Genomic DNA, 16,263 nt, shown 5'->3' on the forward strand with positions numbered 1-16,263 from the left:
ATTGTAAATTATAAAAGTAATATTATAGTATCATTTTGGATATTCAACTACTAATTATTTTTTATTGTAAAATCTTGAATAAAGCAATACTTTAAAAATAATCACTCAAATCAGGAAAAAAAATAAAAACATGAATTTTTGACCGCCATCTTGGTATTTAATGGGCTTTCAATTATTGAAAAATGTCAATTTCACTCAAACTAGTATTCAATTTTGGTAACCATATTGGTATCGTACGGGCTTCCAATTGCAAATTGACAAGTTTAATATCAAATTAGTATTCATCACCATAAAGCACCATGCTTGAAAATCAATAAAAAAAACACTGGTAGGTAATTATAGAATTTCTCTGTCATTTTGGAATTTAATGGGTCCTGGATGAATTTCAAACTGACTCACATAGAAATGAGCATTAGAACATAATATAACAGTACATGGCCGCGTGGCAAGCGTCGATCTATGGCGGCGTGGGTCCCAGGTTCGAATCCTGGGTCTGGGAAATACACATATTGTTTTTCAATTTGTGTTTGAGTCAGAGTATGGACCTAATAGGCTGGCAAGTGGTTGACATCCATTTCTTGTAAAAACAAAATCTGTTAATACAAACCTCCACTCTGTGGAGGCCCATATAATCTTATTAGGATCGGACATGGTTAAAAAAAAAATTTCATCGTGACATAGTTCATGCTTTTATACAAACATGCATAATGCATTTAGATTTTCCAAACTATGCCGCCGGACTAATAATCCTTTCCCCCACCCATCATCCCTTCTACTGATGTGGTTAGCCCACGACCAGGGTATGCCATTCGAAATTTATAATTTTTATTTTAATTGGATACCTATCTTGGTTTTGAGCCAGACGCTGAATTATTTATTAGTTTTGAATGAAACAATATCGATGCATTCTTAAAAAAAGCAAAACTCTTCACCACTTAAAAACACAAAATGACACATAGGTACTGATGAAAAACCATTTAATAAATGTAACGTTGGCCATATGCAAGCAAAAAGATAAGTAGGTTCTGGAGAAACTCAAGTGACTTCTGATAGCTGAAAAATATAATATCTATTATAATACATTTATTGTTCACTTTAAACAATATAAAATGTACTCACATGTCAACAAAACTGCTAGTGCGGCCGGCGCCTGGAGAACATTGGCCTATGGTAGGAGGAGATGGAGAAAATTCTTGGAAGAGGTTAGGATCCGCCCTGGGTTTTTGGTCCACTTATGATAATGATGTTTCAAGATGTAAAAAATAATTGCTAATTTTCTCGTAATTAGATATGACGCAGATGGCTAAATTGATAAAGCACATTGGCGCGAATTCAGTGGATGTGGGTTTAATTTCCGCCGGGCGTCGTATTTAAAAAAAATCCAAGTGGGTATATAATAATTAATGAGGTGTTTTCAAATTATGTGTGATAAAATTTATTGATTCATACAAGTGAAGACGAAGGGACTCAAAGCCTCTTTAACGTTATCCAATGCTTCTTACCGCCACATTGGTTTTCATTGCTCCTTTGAGTGTTCTAGCGTCCTCAAGGGGGTGATTCCCCCAACTTTATGAATAACTTATACTATACACACACTATCGCAATACAAAGTGGAAATGAATAAATTTGATAATAATAAAGTTTAAATGTTTCATCTGTATTGCATCGAGTGTATGTATGCAGGCGTGCAAATAGAACAATGGTTTGGGGGGGTCCATTTTGAAAAAAATATCTATATTATTTAATATTTTTTTTTGATGTTTAAAGTGGTGGGAGGGGGGCAGGATTAACAAAATTATACAGGTCCCACTGACTTCCACATCTGTCTCGTCGCTTCAACAGCGGATTGACACGATTTTACATTCCCCATACCCAGACACTCCACATTTTTAGTCAACTTATAAACACATAACTTTCAGGTAGGTATAACTAAGGGTGTTTTATATATCTTATACCTAAGTTATCGCTAGTTGTCGCATCCACAACTGTTATAATTATTTGATCGTTAGTGTCCTAATATTTTAAAGAAGCAGTGGATGCCCGGACAGTTACACCAATGCATGAGTGTCATAGATCTTCGTCGTAGAATGCCGAGAGGAGTGGGCACAACCCATTAGTCCACTTCAGTTATGACTTATGACATAGAAGAATAAATAATATCCCATTTACCTTTGTGTTTATTTTGTTTCTGGGGGGGGGGGTCCAGACGGGAAATCCCCCCCTTGTGTGCGCGTCTGAGTGTATGCAAAGTAAATGGCATATAGCATGGGATGGCTGTAAAGCAAATCGATGTACGCCGTACATCATGTAAGGCTTTATCGAAACTCGTGTGTGGCTGTATTTATTAAGGGCCGTGTAAATGATATCACAATTTATTCACACGTGATTTATTGAGAGTGCGATAGTGTTCACCAGGTGTCTTTAACAATGGTGCATATATTAACTACTGTAATTTTATTATGAATACGATGACATTATTATGATACATGGAAGGCGAAAGAGACGTAGAAGCTTCCTTTTATATATATATTTTTTTTTGTATTGATACTAATCATTGATGTCGTTTAAGGGTAAGCGTTATGTCAAATGCGACACAATACGAAAACTAATACTTACGACAATTATCAATACGTACCCATAGAAAAATATTAAAAGTATTAAAACATGAACTCATAATTAAAAAAAAATTAAGATATCCTGGACTAATCATATTACCAGTGAGAAAGAAGATGAGCCGATAAAACAAGAGAACTTAAGGCTATTATCAAGCGCTGAAAAGCTGCCTACTTTGGCAACACTTCTAAGTATGATTTACTCTAACCCATAATGCAGGAAAGGGTTGAAGGCAACAGAAGCGTAGGTTAAAGAAAATTATTTGGTTCTATACGTTTATCCTGGATACAGCGGCAAACACATTTTAAAAATAGCCGATATACTGGATCATTTGTTAGTTTCCAATAACAAATAATCCAGTATATCGGCTATTTTCAAAATGTGTTTGCCACTGTATCCAGGATAACCGACTTGTACCATTATTTTCGATAAAAAAACCTCCATTAGTAGCTCAATACCCAAGGCGTCGGGGATCTCGTATAACTGCAATGCAAGTTGGTTGCCAACCTTCAATAGAAGACAGCATGAAGAAGATAAAATGTGCGTTCGTTGAAAGCTTTCATCCCACCACTTTAAAAAAAATAATTAGTTAATAAAATACACATTCACTGCTGACCAGTTAATTACTACAACTTGGTCACTGCTGAAGACACGCCTGGTGTGTAGCAATTAGCATGATAATTAAATGTAGTAATTAACTATATGTTCAGCAGTGAAAGTATATGTATCTAATGGCCACACGTCAGGCGTGTTTTTAGCAGTGAAAGAGTTTGAAGTGGTAGGTACTTATCATTTTTTTAAATTCGTATTATTTATTATAATGTAAATGTTCTGTTTTCTTATTCTGTCGCCGCAGTTTTCTTATTACACTCATCCTTAATTTGTCATTTACATAATATTATACGAAACGCGTGCATGTTACATTGTATTCCTGTTTGGCTGTGTGACTTGGCATCTGACCAAGGTTAAGGGTTTCTTTTACGTTTTCCGTTCACTGGTACGACCGCATGACTAACACTGTTCCTAAGCAAATGCGTCAATTCTTGGTAACAAGTATAGCTACAAAAGACGCTCCACGCTGGGATATGTTCCTACGGATTTCAATTTCGACTCACCCCGCTAGAAAGATTGACCCGCTGCAGGTCCGGAGATTGATCCAGGAGAGTGACAGGGTGAATCATATAAGAACTATTTAGATTATATGTACTACAACGATTTTTGTAAATGGTATTTAGAATCTAGCGCAGTAGTATGTTTAAACAAAAGTTGTACACCCTTTATTCATCGCTGGCATTACAACACAATATGAGTATTACCAGCTTTCAATAAATATATCCATATTAAATATCTGTCGGTAGGAAACTTCTTCAACTATAGCTTCAAAGATGTTGTGATGTTTTTACACAGTCAAAATTTATCAGTAATACCTCCTATACTATGTTGTTTTCTTATGCTCTTTAGATGTGGTGCCTCTTAAATAGTTGAGTGTATTCTAACGTTAATCCATAGCCTGTCGAATAGTCATCCAGTTTACATATTATGTGAGATAATAATATAGAGAGTATTATAAAATACATATAATATGTAGTTCATAGTTGTACCATTTTGACATATTACATCAATATTTTTCTGGCTACTGTACACCTTATCTGTAAGTAGTTTTGAAATAAGGCTTAATATTCGTCTTTTTCATTATTAATTTTATTAAACGAACCGACAGCAAATCGTCTTTCATTATCTGCCTCTTCTGCTAAAAAAAGTGGGGTTATTTAGCATACGTGTTGCCGTATTTCAAATAATTTCAGTAGTAGTAGTAGTAGAAGTGTCAAATATAATATTTTCACTGGATTTTAGGACTAAAATTCAATAATAAAAAAACAATCCGAAGCAGTGGAGTACTACAAATTTTCGGTGCTCTGGGTAAAACCCCATTACTCCACTGCTCCGTGATCCTGCTCCCAGCTCCGCTCTAATGCTATGCTTTAATACGTAGAATAGCATTAGAATAGGCGGATACATAATGTATGTACCTCATGGCCCCCACATCCTGAAGCGGGCGCCCAGGCTAAGATGTTTGGTGGGCTTCCCTACCTATCGCTAAGGGTAAAGACAGTGTGACACGCTGAAGTAGCGTTTTCCAAATGTGGTAAAATTGAGGTATATTTTTAGCGATTTTCTGTATTTTTAATAGGTACATCCATTAAAATACAGTTAAAAATGCATCGTACAACCAAATATTTTTAAATATTAATATTATTCTAGTAAAATTGCGCCGCAGGCGACTTTTTTCCTATTAGAGTAAATTTGTGATCTATGTTTATCTCACTTATCTGGTCGACTCGTCACGCCGGGCCCCCATGCTAGAGCCGTGTCAGCCCCCCCGTTGTGGGGGCCATGATGTACCTACTTGTATAATTTTATATACGTATCTTTACACACATTAATTCATTGAATATTAACGTATTCAATTGTTTGTTTTTTTAGGAATGTTGATAAAATATACATCTTGTTAAACATTGCATGGGTTAAAGTCATTGATATAACTAGGTTTATAACGAAAGAAATATTTACCTGACCTTACATCTGTTTCTATAAATTAAATTCGCAAGGTAAAGCGTTACAATAAAATAAACATCTTTACTGCTAATAAAAACTTATTTTTTTTATTCTAAAGAAAACTGAATGTATAGTGTTTGTTTTCTGGTACTAAGCCACAGTTGGTGTTGCCCAGAGACATATATATCTTATTTTACAATTACCATAAATAATTATTGTATATTTTTAAGCCCTTGTAATCTCCCGCAAAGAAAGCATGAGCGCCGGCTGAAGATGGCCTATAAATAAAATGTATTGAATAAATATTCAGTAATGCGATACCATCAGGTTACCACGTCCAATCTTTTATGGATATGGTCGAAGGAGTTTTCTTTAAATTAATTATTTATTATTCTCAAAATATTTTATCCAAGTCATTAATTAATAAAAGTTAATAAACTGTTTCTTTTATTCAATGAATAATTCACAATATTTTGAGAATATAACATTCCATATAAAATTGAACATACATGACTTGAAAACACCTCAGATATATACCCACTAGAAAAAAACCATATTTGAAGGTAATTAAGGTAATTAATATTTCTTGATTTAATACACAAAAACCGATCGTCAATAATAACGCAATTTGATAAGCATTTCATGTTTGACCTACTAGTTTAAATTGTCGTAATTAGATAGGAGGCTCGTAGCATACCTAATTGGTTAATGCACATTTGGTGTGATACCAGTGGTTATACTGGTTCAAATCCCGTCGAGATTCGTATTTTTTTCAAATATGATTTTTTCTAGTGGGTCTGAGGTATTTCCAAGTTTTGTATGTTCAATAAAAGTTAACTACTAAAACATATTCTAAATTGCCGACTCATTACCGAGAATCGTGGTCTTTAAGAGCAGATCCTTTTCTGCTAACAATTTTCATTTTTCATAGTCATGCCGATAATAAGATTATCGTCACCAATTAAGATCATAATATTCCGTTTTTGATATGAACGTGTTCATTAGAGAACACAAAAGTACGTTACCTTATAGGTTTGGCAGTAACAAGGTTTAATTTTCAAAAGGAGAGAAATGTGTAATAAATTTAAATAAAATATGTAGGTATGTTATTTTTATTATAATGCATTAAATTATGATGGATTTAAGTTTTGTACTATTCTATTTGAGTCTTTTTTTGCGACCTTCGTTTCGCCTTTAGGTTTCTTCAAGCGCATCCACACTCACTAATGGTAAATACATACTGACAACGTATTCAGTTAATTCTAACTTATATAATAAATGAATACACTAAAGTAGGTAAAAACGTTATTACCTATCTATCAAATTATGACTCACACTAAAAATATAACAAAACATTATGAATAATTGAAGTGTGTGTAAAAAAAAACCCTTCATAATTACTAATATTACATTCAATAGGCGTATAAATCGTCAAAATCCTACAAAAAGACCATCAGATAACCACTCACTGATAAAACAATCGTCAATATACATTATAGTTGATAGTAGATATTGTCATCATCATCATCATCATCGGCACTACAACACAGTGTGGGTCTTGGCCGCCTCCAGGAAACGTCTTCACTCCCCTCTGTCTACCGCAAGCTCCCTCCACCGCCTTAGTCTCAGGGATGCTGTGTCTCTTTCTATACAGTCCAGCCACCGCAGTCTAGGTCTCCCGACCCTCCTTTTCCCTTCTGGTCTATTGAAGAGAAGCCTCTTTGGTGGTTGGGTGTCTTCCATCCTTGAGACATGGCTTGCCCAACGAAGTCGCCCCACTTTCACGTGTAAGACTACAGGGGGATATTCATACAACGCATATTATATTTCGTGGTTTTACCTTCCTCGCCACGTGCCTTACTCCTCACATACAGCTCCGAAGACACTTCTTAATATCTTTCTTTCAAAGATATCCAGCTTCCTCTCATCTTTTTTTTTTTTTGATAAAGCCCAGCATTCCGACCCATAGGTTAATATGGGTCTGATGAGGTGACAGATATTGTACAAGGATCTTATTTGGAGGAGCTTTGAGATTGAAAGAGGCGATAAATGTGTAAATCTTGCCGATTTTTTGAATAATAAAATGCCTAATTCTTGTCAAATTTGGGATCACAGAGATTATCAATATAATTTTTTATCGTAAATATCTTACTAAAATTATCTCGTCATAAATTATACTAATGGTTTTACAAATGCATTTAAAAATTAATAAATGTAAAAAATCTTAACACCACTGCACAGTTATGTACCGAAATATGACTATATTCTAAAACATTAGAGCGAGAGGTTTAAAAGAATACTATTTTATGTAATAAAAATACTTTATGCAGTCATCAAATGTTTAAAATAAATATAAAAGATAATAAGGCTTCAAAATCATATAAATAAATTATCTACAACGTTTAAGGTATGTCTAGGATCATGCTTTGAAAATAGAACAAAAGCTCCATTTTGACCTACGCTGAGCACGTCCCCCCTTAAACGATCATAAATAATACTGAAAAGTCATATTGACATTTCATTTTGATTTCCATAGTAACGCGCGTATATACAACCAATAATAGTGGATTGGATTAAGGATTTCTTCCGAAATAACTTTTCATACAAAACAGAATTAACTGAAAATGAATTTAATTCTACTTAAAGATGGCTAAAAGTATTAAAAGAATACATTGGCATCGTGTTCTGCTATATTCTAAAAGTTTCAAATGTCTAGTTAGCCGGGAAGTTTGTTAAAAATCGATTGCAAGATTTGTACAGGACAAAGAACCACCGGACAAATAAGAATACGAGCTAAGAAAAACGTTGTAAATGACATATTAATAATAGTTGTTTTTATTCACCGGTTTCGTCCGCCTCAGAGGGACAAACCTGGTCCTAATCTATTGATTAAAAGTAGAATAAGTACTAAAAAAATGCGTTTTATTAAATAAAAACAACAATATAATGCAGTTCCACCATGTATTGACAGTTAACAAAATAAAAACATATTATTAAAGCTAGATATATTAAAATATAGGTTCCTACTGATGTTAATTAAGTTTATAGGGATAAAGATATTATTACAGTAGGTACCTACCTACGGGATTTACTTTTGACAAAATGACTTATTGATATTTTTTTGAAAATGATAAGAATCTTACAAGTCGTTTCCGCTGACCCTTGGGTCAGTATCAAGTTAAAGAAATGAATGAAAAAATAATTATAATATTATTAAGATACTGTGGCAATAAAACATAAACAAGTTTAAGAAACCTGAGAGGAAAAGCCCTGGCGCCAATCGTAGCTTACCTTTAACAGTATCGTTAAATAATTGCCTAAGTTTACATCCAGCTCGCAATTTATTGGAGGTTATCTTTGATTTATGAAACCCACTGATCATGATCATGTGGCAAAAGGTACTCTGTTAAACAGCATTAAACAATTAATCAAGGGATGTTTTCATATAGTTGATTACCATTTAATAACAGCAATTAAGGGATGCTAATGACTTTGCATTACTGAGAGTAATTGCATTTTTTTCATATTATAAAATAGGTAAGAATGGGCACGTAATATTATTATACGATCATGTACGAAAGTAGAGATTTATTCATTATGTTTTACGTTATTAATGAGGAAAAATAATTTAAATTTATTTTAGCTTGTGATTATAATATGACGTGTACCATAATAATAATTGTGTCTAAAGATAAGTTTTTGTGCTATTTTTTATCGAAAATTGACGACTAAATTAAAATATTAAATAATTAATTTAACTAGTGGAAAGAAATAATCAAATCAATAATTAAATTTATTTATTTACATATAATGAACATAACAAATTACAAATTCAAAGCGTTCACGACATGACATAAAATAAGTGTTAACAATTTTTAAAATAAAAATACAGTACAGAATACAAATAATAATACAATAAAGTAATAAAATAAGAAAAGAAATAAAAATAAAGCAAAAAAATAAAAGTAGATGGAAGCACATATGGTGAACCATCGATAGACCCTATCTTAAAAACTTATAAAACAACGTCCACCTAAATTCACCCTCACGTAAGTGGAATATATCAATATCCGAAGCGATTTCATAAAACATGGTTATTGCCCTCCCAATTGGCATTACTAATGGCAGGTTAGTTCTGCACCTTGGGAGAAAAAACAACGGATGCCGTCGATTCCTAAGGTAATTATCAGAGACACACTAGCCAAAACCACCAGAAAGAAACAGAATAGCAGTGTGCCGCAGACATTCTTAAAATAGGGCCTCCTTAGCAAACTCGAACTTCTATAGATGTATAATAATTGTATTTTCACTGCTTTCGTATGTTTATATTATGTTCTCTTTTTATATTTTCATTTTTATTTTATTATTTTTTCCCCTCTTTATAGTAATGTTTCATGTCATGTTGTGAACGTTTTAAACTTATAATTTGTAATGTCTACAATATGTTAAAAAAAATGAATTAAATTGAATTGAATACGATGGAAAAATTTTGTTACTTGGTTGTGGAAATCTGTTGATTATCGTTGGTGAATCCTTTTATATTTTATAATGTCATTTTTTATTTATTATATTCTACTCTACCGTTTAATACAGGATTAATTAAATCTTTGTACATTTGATTAAAAACGCATCATGCGTAAGTAATTTTTATAAGGCATACCATTAAAATGACACGTCCAGCTCACGGAGTTTATAAATCGTTTTGTGTACATAAATCAGTACAAAAGTATCCAACCACCAGCGCCTCCATAGGCTTCAATTATGCAATATTTATATTCCTGATACGAAGGTAATATAATATAGAAAACGAACAGTGGTAGGTGTGTAGTGTGTGAGGCTAAAAATAAATTTCTAGCATCGAGAGTGAATTATGCATTCATTACACACGCGTATTAAAACGCCATTAAAGCTTAATGTTAGCAATTTAATACTTATTAAAGCGATTTCTTTCACAGGGCTACATGCTTGCTTGGGTGGAGCTTTTAAAAGGTAAATGTAATAAAATTAATACATTATCGGAGCGATTATATCGTTTTATTAGAGTCAAACTGTATTAAATGACGTTACATACTTATATCGAGCGATAATAAATGTATGATTGTTAGATATACTATAATGTTAGTAGCAACGTTCCCTCTAATTTTTATATTGTGTGTGCGGATCAACAACGCATCTAAGCAGTGCCGTAACTAGGGTTGGTGTCACCCGTCACCCAGTGAGGAAAATTTACACCCCCCCCCACAAACGCACACATAAAATTTTTCATTAAAACTTATATTTTTAAGGAAATTTATATTATATAAAATAATAACACTAACAACGATAATTTTTGAAGTAAGTGGAAACTTTCTTTTCCAATATTTTTGTGTGAGGAGTGTGCGGGGATGAAAACATCTGTGCGGACACCTTACAGGGAACATTGATTAGTAGCATGTCTCCCACATCATGAAACGGGCCCCCCTACCTATCGCCAAGGTTAGTGGCAGTGTGATTTTCTACAGTAGTGTTCCCCAAGTGGGTTCCATGGAACCCTATGGTTAAGGGTAATCCTTGTATTTTTAGCGATTTTTAAATAAATCCAGTTGATTTATTGAGTTGTCGGCACTTACCGTCTTATGAAACACTGATCGCGACCTCCTTTTGTGGTAACCAATTAATATGTAACTCTTCGCCATATTGGATAAAAAGTCATTTTGTAAGGCAGGAAACACACTTAAATTAATTATAAAATCCTTCCCGTGAATTATCATTTAATTAAGTATATCAATCATCATATCACATCAAATTTCATCGCACAGCTATACAGCGCACAAAGACTTTTTTAAACTATTAAAGCAAATTTTTGTGTGTTTTTCACTTAACTGGCCGACCCGCCACGCCGGGCTCCCTCTAAGTCCGGACCCCAATGCTAGAGCCCTGCCAGCCCTCCCCTTGTGGGGGGCATGATTAGTAGTGTATGAAAGCTTATAAAAGTAATGTAATTCGGAACGTAATAATTCAACGAATTCATTTATCTACGCAAATAATGATATTCTGTAATATTTGAGGACATATTTTTTTGAACACAATTAACTACTTAGGTAAGTTTATGATCTGCAAATACAATATCTACATTAAAAAGAAAATTGATCGTGTAGAGAGAATAGTAAAACCCTAAAATACCGATATTACAAAAGCCTAAATTCCGAACTTAATAAAATACTAAGTACGATAAAGCCCATAATTACGCAATTGTAAAAAATACTAATAAATATTTTTAAGAAATTAAAATAAAATAAATCTTTTTATTATTGTGCCATCCCCTAGCGGAGCTCGGCTATCATCGAGGCGATTTTAGCTTTATCATATGCTACCCGGAACAGTTCAGTAGAGCTGCACTTGTACCAATCACGGAGGTTCTTAAGCCACGAAAGTGGCGCCGTCCTCTGCTACGCTTACCGTTGATCTTTTCTTGAATGACAAGTTGGGGAATGCTGTACTTTCGTCCTCTGATAATCTGGCCGAGTTACTGTAGTTTCCTGGTTTTAATACTACGCAGAACTTCTCGATCCTTTCCCATTCGATTGAGAACATCAACATTTGTCACCCGGTCAATCCAATGAATTTTGAGGATGCGTCTATACAGCCACATCTCGAAAGCTTCAAGTCTTCGTGACATCTCTTATGTATCCATGTATGTTACATAAATAGATAAGTACCTAGATGCGTGTTTTAAGTTCTCTGCCCAATTTAAGATTGTGACTTAATTACTTATACCAGGAGATATATGAATTTATAGTTTTTGATGATGTACGAAGTTTTTTTTTCAGTAAGTTTAGTACCTAATTCTGTATTATTGCTTTCCAAATGTTGGTTTTCGTGATATCTTCCGGCACGCTTTACCACGGAACATAAAAAGGGGTGTATATTATATATTATTTAATAAATAGCATAAAATATATCATCATCATCAGCCGGGGTCAATCCACTGCTGGATGAAGGCCTCCCCAAGCTTTATCCAACTCTCTCGGTCCTATGTCGTTCGCTTCCACGTATTTCCGCCGAACTTTACCAGTTCGTCAATCCAGCGGCTTTAAGGGCGACCATGTGGCCGTTTCGTGCCCCTTGGGTACCACTGGATGATGGCATTTGTCCAGCGGCCGTCCCTTCGGCGAGCAATGTGCCCCGCCCATCTCCATTTAAGCTGTTTGGCAACGTCCACCACATCGCGTACTACCGTCTGCTTCCTAACCCATTCGTTTCTCTTACGGTCCTTTCGCGTGATGCCCAACATACACCTCTCCATGCCTCGCTGTGTGACTCTTAGCCTTTGGACATCTCCCGTGTTGAGGGTCCACGTCTCGCAACCATACGTGAGCACGGGAAGCACACATTGGTTGAACACCCTACGCTTAAGACATAATGGTAGGTCACTCTTGAAGATACTATTCAGACGTCCGAAAGCACTCCATCCCAGCTTTGTTCTGCGAGCAATTTCATTGTGCATGCTTTCGTCTATGGGCACCTGCTGTCCGAGATAGACGTAGCTGCTGACTTTCTCGAGTTGGGTGCCATTAATACAGATAATCACAGGGTCCGAAAAGCAGTTCCTTATCATTTTTGTCTTTAAGACATCCATCTTTAGGCCGACCGTTTGACTGACATCTGCGAGTTCTTGCATTCTACCTTGGAGGTCCTTCGGGTCTTGTGAGAATATAACAATATCATCTGCAAAGCGCAAGTGACTGAAGTGCTCCCCATTAATTGGAACACATTTATCCTCCCAATCAAGTTTCCTGAATAAGTCCTCAAGAGTAGCGGTGAATAGTTTAGGTGAAATGGTATCACCTTGCCGGACACATTTGTTGATGGGGAATTTACGCGAATGTTTGTGGAGTTTCACGCATGCTGTGGCATCACTATATATACTGTTCAATATGTTTATGTAGCGTCTGGAAATTCCTTGGTTACTAAGGGCGTCTATAATTGAGATTTTTTTGATGGAATCAAACGCCTTTTCATAGTCTATAAAACCAAGATATAATGGCAGTTTGTATTCCTGGTAGCTCTCTGTGATTTCCCTGATGAATATATTAGAGGAATATTATGGTAGAAGTGTGAAGTTGTATTCAAAAGGAAACTGCATTGCGAAGTCAATAAGTAAACCGGATGTTCTTTTTTGTTTCAATTTAATAAATTTAGGCTCCGTTTCTTATAGAAGTGGCGTTTTTAATTTCATTGGCTCCATGGTTGTATGGTACCGATAGCAACCTCGTCATATCCATAATCTACTATAATACGTCACATTGAAATAGCTAGATACTAGTTTTATAATAAAATGGTGTCAGTATATCGTATTTGTTTTGCAGTAGCTGTAAAGTCGAACATAAACACGACAATATTATCTTTTGTTAGTTCATCAAGTATCATCGGCATAATAAATTCAAATTGCACAATTAACTGCGACGAACGGTAAAACACTTAACCTCATCCCAAGTAGTTTCTACAATGTTGTACGGTCGCCAAGCAAAAACTCTACCTATTGAAGAGAATAACATATTGCAGAATATTTATCTCCAGATAAAATTCAATTCAACTCAATTTTAATTTTATTCAATTTTAATTTATTTTACATATTGTGGACATTACAAATTATAAGTTTAAGACGTTCACAACATGACATTTAGAAATAAAGAAATAGTATTAAAACAGTATTATGTAATACTGTAATTATGCAATATTAAATTACTCTACTGTATAAATGTGTAAATACAAAAATATGAAGTATATAGGTACAAGGAAGTACACCGGAGGAGTTAAGCAGACCCCATTTTAAGAATTTATAAAATAACATTCACCTATACTCATTCTCACGTAGATGGAATATATCAACATCCGAAGCAATTTGGTTGAACAGAGTTATTGCCCTCCCAATTGGCATCACCAATGGCAGGTTAGTTCTGCTCCTCGGGAGAACAAACAACTGATGCTCCCGATTTCTAAGATAGTTTTCAGGGACACACAAGTCAATATTACCAGGAATGGCAGAGTTCTCATTCACACCACGTATTAGTCGAAAAAAATACGTGGCCAAATATTGATATCTTCTAGCACTTAAACTACAGTATGTAAGCATACCTAAGAGAAAGTCAGTTGGATAAAGCCACGGATAGTATCCATATAACCTCAAATAAAGGAGTCTCAAAAATTTCTTTTGAGCTCGCTCCACCATAAGGTCATATTTCAACTGATGCGGGGCCCAAACAATCGACCCACTCTCAAGCCGGCTTCTCACTAAGGAATTATAAAGAATTTTTAATACAGTAACATCCGAAAAGACACGGAAGTACGCAAGACAAAGCCCAACATTTGTAGCGCCTTTTTACAAATTATAGCTATATGACCACTAAATGATAGCTTACTGTCAAACGTAATGCCAAGATCCCTTACAGATGGTATTCGCGAAAGAACTCTGCCATGCATCGAATATTGGAAAAATAATACTCGCGAGGATCTGGTAAATGATAAAATATTGCATTTTTCAATATTGAAGTCCAGTTTGTTACGCCTGCCCCAATCTAATATATTGTCTATATCAAGTTGGAGTTGACGATAATCGTCCAAGGTGACAACTTCCATGAAGAGTTTCAGGTCATCAGCGAACAACAAAAACATAGCATTTTTAATGACCATTGCTATGTCATTTATAAAAATCGTAAATAGCAATGACCCCAAGTTTGAGCCCTGAGGGACACCAGAAAATGTATTGAACGTCTGTGACTGATAGACGCCATACGATACGTATTGTTGACGATTCCTAAAATAGCTCCCGAATAGCTTCAGAAAACGATCGGACAATCCAATTAGTTGGAGTTTTTCCAACAGGATGTCGTGATCGACTCTGTCAAACGCTTTTGAGAAGTCATTGTAGGAACAGTCAACCTGATGGCCTCTATCTAGTGCTGACGACACATAATCTACAAATACCATCAGGTTAGTTTCCGTTGATCGGCCAACTCTAAATCCATGCTGCTCATTCATTATAAATGACTCAATTTTTGGATAAATCATGTTATGCATGATCATCTCAAGAACTTTTGCGGGTGCCGAGAGAACAGCCACCGGCCTGTAGTTCTCCACTGATGACTCGGTACCACTCTTATGGATTGGAGTTACCTTTGACATCTTCCACAATTCGGGAAAGATACCCGTCTCCATCACAAGATTAAATATATATGAAAGCGGGCCTTTGACAAAGTAAATACACCCCTTTGCACTATACCTAGCGGAACCACACATTATTGTATCGCCGCATTTAATTGAGGTGATTCTAAAACGATTTAAGTTTGATTGATTAACTATAACGCAAAATGAAGTCTCTATATTGGTAACATTATTTGTAAATAAAAGAGTAAAAATGGTACCCTGTATTGCATATGTTACTTACTTACGTAGGTAGTGTTTTTTATGATTGTTTATCTAAATATATTTATAAGTAGTTGGCATTAAAATATATATTTTAGGCCTGATACAAAAGTGAAGCATTTTTATTGCAATACAGCCTTGCAAAAGAGTTGAGCTGTTACAAACTATTATATTATCCAATCAATCTGATGTATCAAACGATTCGATGTTATTCATAAGTCATAACACATTCCTGACATAAACTGGTGCCCTTTTTCACATGCAATGGTATGCGGCATAGTTTGAGTAATAATCCATTTAATCACTCTAATATATTACAACAGGAGCCAGTTGAGTTTAGTAAATATGATATCGTTACAATGGCATATAGGAAACTAATCTAGCCCCAGTAGTTTTAGAGCTCCCGGTTCTAGAAAGTCTCTCTGTCCGAGTTTAGAAAAAATCAATTCAATATGGTTTGAGCCAGAGCAAGGACCCAATTGGTTAGTGAAATGACTGATATGTTAAAATAATCATTGATCTGTGGAGGTCCATGTCGACAGTGATCATTACTACCACGTCACGTGAGCTCACGTGAGCTTACGGCAAGCTCGGGCAAGTCGTGTACAATGTTGTTTTACTTTATATTTAAATTGTTATCAGACAAATTCTCCCATCTTATCGCAGTTAGAAAAATCTGCAAAATGTATC

The sequence above is a fragment of the Rhyacophila brunnea genome, unplaced genomic scaffold (assembly GCF_057557595.1).
Source record: "Rhyacophila brunnea isolate RB1 unplaced genomic scaffold, BYU_Rbru_1.0 scaffold_7, whole genome shotgun sequence".
Taxonomy (NCBI): Eukaryota; Metazoa; Arthropoda; class Insecta; order Trichoptera; family Rhyacophilidae; genus Rhyacophila; species Rhyacophila brunnea.